The sequence below is a fragment of the Cervus canadensis genome, chromosome 2 (genome assembly GCF_019320065.1).
Source record: "Cervus canadensis isolate Bull #8, Minnesota chromosome 2, ASM1932006v1, whole genome shotgun sequence".
Lineage (NCBI taxonomy): Eukaryota > Metazoa > Chordata > Mammalia > Artiodactyla > Cervidae > Cervus > Cervus canadensis.
The window spans coordinates 10,815,343-10,825,385 of record NC_057387.1 but is presented as its reverse complement, the minus strand read 5'-3'; the positions used below and the strand labels follow the sequence as shown (position 1 = coordinate 10,825,385).

General features: G+C 39.4%; 1 pseudogene; it reads right to left on the bottom strand.

Annotated features, from left to right (window-relative positions):
• Positions 1-6,388: 6,388 nt before the first annotated feature.
• On the bottom strand, positions 6,389-7,590 carry LOC122431369 (annotated as a pseudogene).
• Positions 7,591-10,043: the final 2,453 nt, after the last annotated feature.

Sequence of the window (10,043 nt, the reverse complement as noted above, 5' to 3'; positions counted from 1 at the left end):
TTCATGTCCATTGAGTCAGTGATGCCATCCAACCATCTCATCCTCTTCTACTCTCTTCTCCCTTTGCTTTCTGTCTTTCCTAGAATCAGAGTCTTTCCCAATGAGTCAGTGGCCAAGGTACTCGAGTTTCAGCTTTAGCATCAATCCTTCCAATGAGTCTTCAGGGTTGATTCCCTTTAAGTTCACAGGCTTGATATCCTTGCAGTTTCAGTGACTCTCAAGAGTCTTCTCCAGCACCATAATTTGAAAGCATCAATTCTTCAGCGTTCAACCTTCTTTATAGTCCAGCTCTCACATCTGTACATGACTACTGAAAAAAACTGTGTCTTTGGCTATACAGACCTTTGTCGGCAAAGGTCTCTGCTTTTAAATATACTGTCTAAGATTGTCATAGTTTTTCTTCCAAGGAGCAAGTGTCTTTAATTTCATGGCTGCAGCCACCGTCTACAGTGATTCTGGAGCCCAAAAAAATAAAATCTGCCACTGGAATTTCTTGGTTCACATACTGCTGAAGTCTTGCTTGAAGGATTTTTAACATTACCTTGCTAGCATGTGAAATGAGCTCAATTGTTTGGCATTTTGAGAATTGTTTGGCATTGTCTTTCTTCTCCACCTAGATGGAGAATGTAACTTCAGGTTGAACACAAAATTCCTAGAAAACTGCCCTTGTTGAAATTGTTTACCTCAGATTGGGACTTGAACCCATATTCTGAGACTGAAACCCAGCCAAAACCCATGGTACCTGATTTCATGACCTAATGAAGCTCAGATTCATCACAGAAAGAATTCAGTGAAAGACAAAGTGATAGGTAAGAAGTGGATTTATTCAGGTTCTGAGAGGAGCACACTGCACAGACAAGTGTGGAGAATCACAGAGGGCAAGTATAGCCGCAAAATGTGCCATGGTTAGTTTTTACAGGCTGGCTAATTTCATTTGCTAATGAATGGGAGGGTTATTCCATCTATTGTGGGGAAGGAGTGGAGATTTCCAGGAATTGGGCAATGGCCCACTCCTTGGTCTTTTGACAGTGCCTTGGAACTGTCATGGCCCCTCTGAGTGTCATTTAGCTTGCTGATTGAGGATCAAGGTGTAGTCTTGTCTGTCACTTTGGTCCCATTTGATTCTAATTGGTTTATGTTGTGTCCTTGGGCGATGTCTTTCTTTCAAAAGTTGTGCCCTGCCACTTTCTCTCCTAGTATAGTACCACCACCACCAACCAATCTGAAGAGAGTCACAGACCCCTCTCCCAATTTTTGCCAATAAAAAATTTCCCCCAAAACTGTGAGCTAGTTTGGGGGTCTTAAGCATGAACCACCTGTTCCTATTGCTTGGCCATGCATAAATCTTTCTCTCCTCCATACTCTGACATTTCTGTTTCTTTGGCCTCCTTGTGCATCAGGCATGGATTTGTGCTCTGTAACACTGCTGGTATATGACTTCTTTTCAGTAGCTCTTGATCTTTCAATCTACAGATCTTGGCACAGAGTTCCTAAAGCCTTGGAATTTCCTAAGTGTTGAAAACAATCAAGATACCTTTTTCTAGTTATTGAAATGACTTTAGAAAGCCCTATATAACCTAAGAACGGGCACTGATTGTTAGTGGACACAATTGCATGATGGAAGGGTTGGAACTTTCAGTCTTTCCCTTGACATCCAGGGAGAGAATAGAGACTAAAGTTATATTGAACTTATAGTCAATGATTTTATCAATTTGCCTCTATAATGAAATCTCCATAGAAACCCAAAAGGGTGGTTTAGAGAGCTTTCAGTTTGGTGAACACAGCGAGATATAGGAGAGTAGCATACTTGGAGTGGCATAGAAGGACCAACACATTACCACATGTCTTACCCGATCCATCTGGCTGTTACTATCTTTTATAATAGGTGATCTAATAAGCACGTGTTTCTCTCAGTTTTGTGAGCTACTCTAGAAATTCAGTCAAATCTAAGAGAAGGTCAAAGCTTTGGTTTTTCTAGTAGTCATGTATGGATGTTAGATTTGGACTATAAAGAAAGTTGAGCGTCGAAGAATTGATGTTTTTGAACTGTGGTGTTGGAGAAGACTCTTGAGAGTCCCTTGGACTGCAAGGGGATCCAACCAGTCCATCCTAAAGGAGATCAGTCCTGGGTGTTCATTGGAAGGACTGATGCTGAAGCTGAAACTCCAATACTTTGGCCATCTCATGCAAAGAACTGACTCATTTGAAAAGACCCTGATGCTGGGAAAGATTGAAGGCAAGAGGAAATGGGGACAACAGAGGATGAGATGGTTGGATGGCGTCATCGACATAATGAACATGAGTTTGAATAAGCTCCAGGAGTTGGTGATGGACAGGGAGGCCTGGCATACTGCAGTCCATGGGGTCGCAGAGTCGGACACAACTGAAAGACTGAACTGAACTGAACTGAAGAAGAAGGTTATGGGAACATCCAATCTATTGTGACTGATAAGTTTGATTGCCCCCCACCACAAAACCTGTAGGTCTTGAAATCGAGTGGGATTCTGTAGGAATCATGGGTATGGAGGCCTTTCTGCTCCCCCATTTCCTGAAGGCAAGATTCCAGCCATTATGACTTTCCCTGAGATCCAAAGGGTGGATTTGAACAGTTGCTGGTCAGGGGAGGGGCAGTCAAGAAATCACTGGATACAAGATTAAAGAGACCAGAGAAGCTCATCAAGATCCCTGTTGTTCAGTCATGCACTCCTTTCCTACTCTTTGCAACCCATGTGTTGCAGCTTGGCAGAACACAGACCAGAACCTGCCCCATGACTCAAGGGTGCAGCAAACTTCGCCTTCGTGATTGTCCTAGTAGGCATGCCAAAGGGACATACTTACTGCAGGGCGTGCTCTCTGCTCTGCTTCACTGCCTACCCCTGCATCCATACCCATGGAAACAAAGCAAGATATTCCTGACCAAGAGCAGAGCCTTGGCTAATCAAATTCCCCAGTATCAGTTCAGTTCAGTTCAGTCGCTCAGTTGTGTCCGACTCTTTGCAACCCCATGAATCACAGCACGCCAGGCCTCCCTGTCCATCACAAACTCCCGGTGTTTACTCAAACTCATGTCCATCCAGACGGTGATGCCATCCAGCCATCTCATCCTCTGTCGTCCCCTTCTCCTCCTGCCTCCAATCCCTCCCAGCATCAGGGTGTTTTCCAATGAGTCAACTCTTCGCATGAGGTGGCCAAAGTATTGGAGTTTCAGCCTCAGCATCAGTCCTTCCAATGAACACCCAGGACTTATCTCCTTCAGGAAGGACTGGTTGGATCTCCTTGCAGTCCAAGGGACTCTCAAGAGTCTTCTCCAACACCACAGTTCAAAAGCATCAATTTTTCGGTACTCAGCTTTCCTCATAGTCCAACTCTCACATCCATACATGACCACTGGAAAAACCATAGCCTTGACTAGACAGACCTTTGTTGGCAAAGTAATGTCTCTGCTTTTTAATATGCTGTCTAGGTTGGTCATAACTTTCCTTCCAAGGAGTAAGCATATTTTCATTTCATGGCTGCAGTCACAATCTGCAGTGATTTTGGAGGCCAAAAACATAAAGTCTGACACTGCTTCCACTGTTTCTCCATCTATTTCCCATGAAGTGATGGGACCAGATGCCATGATCTTAGTTTTCTAAACTCCCCAGTATAGCTATTCCCTAATGATCTCATGTGACTTCTGCCAATAGGAGCCATTTTGTCTTCCTGCCATGGATAGCAGGAAGGCCCCCTGACTCCCTGCTTGCCAAATTATATGTGTCTGCCTTTTCATTACATGCTCACCCCCATTTCAGGTCTTTCTCACCCGCTGTGCTGGGTGTGGCACCCATGGACTACAGGATGTCAGGTTTCCCTGAACTTCACCGTCTCCCTGAGTTTGCTCAAACTCATGTCCATTGAGCCAGTGATGTCATTCAACCATCTCATGCTCTGTCTTTCCCTTCTCCTCAAGTCTTAAACCTTTCCTAGCATCAGGGTTTTTTCTATTGAATCAGTTCTTCACATTAGATGGCCAGAGTATTGGAGCTTCAGCGTCAGCATCCTTTGAATATTAAGGGTTGATTTCCTTTAGGATTAATTGGCTTGATCTCCTTGCAGTCCAAGGGACTCTCAAGAGTCTTCACCAACACCGCAGTTTGAAAGCATCAGTTCTTCAGCACTCAGCTTTCTTTATGGTCCAGCTCTCATATCCATACATGACTACTGGAAAAACCATACCTTTGACTATACAGACCCTTGTCAGCGAAGTAACCTCTCTGCTTTTTAATATGCTGTTTAGGTTTGTCATAGCTTTTCTTCCAAGGAGCAAGCATCTTTTAATTTCATGGCTGCAACAATCATACACAGTGATTTTGGAGACCAAGAAAATAAAGTCTGTCACTGTTTCCATTGTTTCACCATCTATTTGCTATGAAGTGATGGAATTGGACGCCATGATCTTTGTTTTTTGAATATAGAGTTTTAAGCCAGCTTTCTCACTCTCCTCTTTCACTTTCATCAAGAGGCTCTTTAGATCCTCTTTGCTTTCTGCCATTAATGTGGTGTCATCTGCCTATCTGAGGTTATTGATATTTTTTCTGGCAATCTTGATTACAGCTTGAACTTCATTCAGCCCAGCATTTCACATGATGTACTCTACATACAAGTTAAATAAGCAGGGTGACAATATGCAACCTTGATGCAATCCGTTCCCAATTTGGAACCAGTCTATTTTCTCATGTCCAGTTCTAACTGTTGTTTCTTGACTTGCATACAGGTTTCTCAGGAGGCAGATAAGGTGATCTGGTACCACCATCTCTTGAAAAAATTTTCAGTTTGTTGTGATCCACACAAAGGCTTTAGCATAGTCAGTGAAGCAGAAGTTAGACAGTTTTCTGGAATTCCCTTGCTTTTTCTATGATTCAATGTGTTGACAATTTGATCTATGATTCCTCTACCTTTTCTAAATCTAGTTTGTACACCTGGAAATTCTCAGTTCATGTACTTTTGGAGCCTAGCTTGAAGATTTTTACTATTACCTTGCTAGTATGTGAAATGAGTGCAATTGTGCAGTAGTTTGAACATTCTTTGGCATTGCCTTTCATTGGTATTGGAAAGAAAAATGACCTTTCCCAGTCTTGTGGCCACTGCTGAGTTTTCCAAATTTGCTGGCATATTGAATGCAGCCCTTTCGCAGCATCATCTTTTAGGATTTGAAGTAGCTCAGCTGGAATTCCATCACCTCTACTAGCTTTGTTCATAGTGATGCTTCCTAAGGCCCAGTTAACTTCACACTCCAGGATGTCTGGCTCTAGGTGAGTGATCACACCATCATGATTGTCCAGGTCACTAAGATATTTTTTGTATAGTTCTTCTGTGTATTCTTGCCACCTCTTCTGAATATCTTCTGCTTCTCCTAGTCCCTTACTGCTTCTGTCCTTTATTTTGCCCATCTTTGCATGAAATTGTCCCTTGAAATCTCTAATTTTCTTGAAGAGATCTCTAGTCTTTCCTATTCTATTGCTTTCCTTTATTTCTCTGCATTGTTCACTTAGGAAAGCTTTCTCATCTCTCTTTGCCATCTTTGGAACTCTGTCTTCAGATGGGTATGTCTTTAGGAGGCTGAAAACATGAAACATGAGAAGAGATTAAGGGAGTTTAAGCCATGCTCACACCTTAATCTTCCCAAAGACTCTATGTTTGACACACTGTTATAAAACCCTCTTCAAGGTCTCTGAGTTGAGACACACAGATTCTGAAGACAGAAGCCCAATATGTCTCCCTTTGCCTGGAAAAGCTGTCCTTTTCTATTCACCCAAAGCTCTGTCTTCGAGATTCCTTCACGAAAAAAGAAAGTAAAAACTTAGTTTTTGAAAAATTTATAAAATTGATAATCTCCTGTAAATTTCAGAAAGAGAACAGAGAGAGAACACCAATTTCTAAGATCCAGTTTTTTAAAAAGCAGGGACATATGTAGTTATGAACCCCATAGACATTAATATGATTTTTAAAAAAGAAGGTATTATGCACAACTCAATAGTAAATTAGAAATCTGAAAAATTGGACAAATTTTGTTAAGTCAAAATTTAGCAAACTTGACACAAAGAGAAACAGACAATTTGAAAAGAGCTATTTTTATTTCTAAAAACTGTTAAATTTAAAACTCCCTCCTCAAAAATAAGAAAATAAAAATTTCCAACATAAACCGTCACTGCTTAATTTTACCAAGTACTTATTTTTTTTTTACTTTATTAAAAAATTTATATTTATACAAATTTATATAAATGTGTATATATATTATATATTTACATATATAATAAATATATATAAATTTATAATATATATAAAGTTATATATTATATATATATTTATATAAATTTAAATTCATATAAATTTATATATATTTATTTCACATGTATATTTTTGTCTCCCCGCCATTTCCACCTGTCTGACCACCACTACTACTATTCCTATCATAACATTCCATACATACTTAAAACCAAGCAAAGGGTGGAGTTCCATCTTTAAAAACTAAACAGGCATTTTGGACAACACATTCTTGGCAATGAAACATGGACAACATTTATCAGACACGGTAGGGAAAGTTCTCATTCTGCATTATAAAAAGGACAGCCAAATATCAACTGTGACAGAAATGAAATAAGATGGAAAATTTTTAACAAACTGTTTAAACTATTTTCTTAAAGAGACTTCCTCCACTGCCAGAGATCTTGAATAGCCTCCTGGTCAGTCATCCAGAACCAATTCTTCACATAATTGATAAACTTGGCTTCCACTTTGGGAGGGGACCACCTTTTCCTATACTTGCTTGCATTTTTGCTTTAACGTCTTCTACAGAGCTAGGTCCTCTCAGTGTTTTAGGTGTTTTTTCCTGTTTTTTGAAGGATTCTTGACCTGTTTTTTGAAGGATCTTGGTGTTGATGGTTTTGAGTCTTTTCCATTTTGGTTCTATTTTTGTGCGTTTTTGGCTGGAGTTCTCATACACATTTCTTTACTGGAGCTTTTTCTTCAACTTCCTCATCAAAATCATCATCATCATCGTCTTCATCATCATCATCGTGATCTTCAACATCATCGTCATCTTCATCAGCAGCAAGCTTTACTTTTTTCTGGGGAACCTTGCTACCACTTCCAGGGGCAGAATGCTTTCCAGATATAGAAGGAGTTTCACATCCTCCTCCTCTTCATCTTCTGACTCTGCCTCTTCCTCCACAGCTACTAAGTGCTGTCCACTGATACGCACAGGCCCTGAACCACACTTCAACCGTAAGACCACAGGTGGTGTAATTTCAAAGCCCCCAAGAGGAACCATTGGCTTCACAGACATTTTCAAAGTTGCCAGTGTTACTTTAATTGGACTGCCTTCATAATTCATCGCCTCTGCTTCAACAATGTGTAACTCATCCTTTGCTCCAGCCCCTAAACTGACCGTTCTTAAAGATAACTGGTGCTCATTTTCATTATTATCCACCTTGAAGTGATAATCTCTGTCAGCCTTTAGTTCACAACTGAAAAGATAGTTCTGGGGCCTCAAGGGGCTCATGTCCATGTCCATTGAATCCTCCATGGGTTGGAGGCATGCACTTATGTGGGAGAGAAGCCGGACAGAATTAAACGACTACTGTTCGAACGAGCAGCCGCACAGGACGGAATCACACCAGGGACCAAGTATTTATTTTAAAAATAGATATATCACAGAAACTTTCTCTGAGAATAAAAAGATAGGAAAGATTTCTTGACTATTTTATGAGGCAAAAAACTCTCAATACCAATACTTGACAAAGAAATTTTAAGACTAGAAAAACATTATAAATAAAACATTAGAAAATTGGATCCACATAATACATTATAAGCGAGTTACATAAAAAAAATTTTGTTTTACCATTTGACAATTTAAGTGTAACTCAAAACATTAAAAACAGAAAAGATATAAAACATTTTGTCATCTCAAGAAATTCAGAATAAGCTCTTAATGAAATTCAATAGTCATCCATAATAAAAATGATAATTAAAAAGTTAATAACTTTGAAAGAAAGTGTTCTTAATCTGAAAAAAAATTATCCATGATACACTTAGAGCAATTACCATACCTAATATTGTTGTTTTTCAGTCACTCGGTCGTGTCTGACTCTTTTCGACTGCATGGACTGCAGCACTCCAGGCTTCCCTGTCCTTGACTATTTCCAGGAGTTTGCTCAAACTCATGTCCATTGAATTAGTGATGACATCCAACCATCTCATCCTCTGTCATCCCCTTCTCCTCTTGCCCTCAATCTTTCCAGCATCAGGGTCTTTTCCAAAGAGTTGGCTCTTTACATCAGGTGGCCAAAGTATTGAACTTCAGCTTCAGCATCAGTCCTTTCAATTAATTTCAGGGTTGATACCCAATATTAATTGTTGGAATATTCTTACCCAGTAAAAGTAAAAAGATAGGAATGCCATCTGTCAATTCTATGCACTGGTTCAGAGTCAATACCATTGGATAAGAAAATGCAATAAAAGGTAGCAAGAAGGCTGAAAAAAATTGAGAATTTTCATATTTAAAGCTATTATGAGAGTATGAATAGAAAATCCAAAAGGATTTACAGATAAAATATTATATTTAATAAGTTAGTTTAACATGCACACTGGAGCCTAGGACAAAATATTTTAACATATTTCTATATATTAGCAAAAATCAAGCTAACACATACACATGCACAAAAACTCTCATATAAAAAAGAGTTGAAGAGCTCTTGTATTGTGAGACTTAAGATTTATTTTTGAAAGTGTTTCATCTACAGGTCATAGTTAAAGTCATGAGTAAATTAACATTTTCCAAAGTAAGGAAACTTAGGGGAGAAAACACAAGTCAAAAAAACTATCTTTAAGAGATGATGACTTGATGGAAGGAGGAGAAATAAGAGGAGTGAAGAAAACAGAGAAAAGCCATAAAAAGAATATGAAAAAGCTATTACAAGACATCAGAAAGCAAAATCATACCTGAATTTTTAAGCAAGTAAAAATTCTAGCTCAGCTTTAAAAGGAAAAATGAAATTGTTGTGCTCATATAACTAAAATATCCAGAGGTAGGTCAGTCTCCAGATTTGCTCTTTGGCTCTGTCTATCCTGTTCTATTTTTGAACTTCATTCCTAGTCCAGCTTTAACTACACAACAAAATTCTACAGCAACTTTGAGCTTAGAATGAATTATACCATCCAGATGAAGAGTCCTTCTTTTTTCAACCACTGAATATAAACTATAGACTTCAGTCAGGTTAGAGTACCAATTATTACAACTAAATGATGAAAGGTGAGGTGAAATGCTGTATATTACCTTAGACCTGAGCTCTTATCTGGGGTCCGTTTACTATCCAGGGACATTCAGAAATGTTTGAAGATCTATTTGGTTATTATAACTCGGGGAGAAACTACTGACATCTAGTGACAGAGGCCAGTTCATTTCAGTTCAGTCAATCAGTTGTGTCCAACTCTTTGTTACCCCGTGGACTGCAGCATGCCAGGATTCCCTGTCCATCATCAACTCCTGGAGTTTGCTCAAACTCATGTCCATCAAGTTGGTGATGCCATCCAACCATCTCATCCTCTGTCGTCCCCTTCTCCTCCTGCCTTCAATCTTTCCCAGTATTGGGTCTTTTCCAATGAGTCAGTTCTTCACATCAGGTGGCCAAATTACTGGGGCTTCAGCTTCAGCATCAGTCCTTCCAATGCTGCTAAAATTCCTACAAGTGCATTGAACAACTCTCCACAACAAAGAATTATTCAGCCCCAAGTATTAGTAGTCTAGGGCTTGAAAAATCTTTAGACAGGATGTTCTTAAAATTAAATGTGCATTCAAATAACCTAAAAGGCTTATGAAAACACAGCATTATAGTTCCTATTACAGGATTTTTTTTTTCAATAGGTTTAGTGTTGAGCTTGAAAATTTCTTCTTCTAACAAGCTCACAGGTACTACTGCTACTGCTGGTTCATAATCCACTCCCCCAAGAAACACAGACTAATCAGGGTCCTGGCCTTAGCTGAGGGTGCAGTGAAGCATAAAACA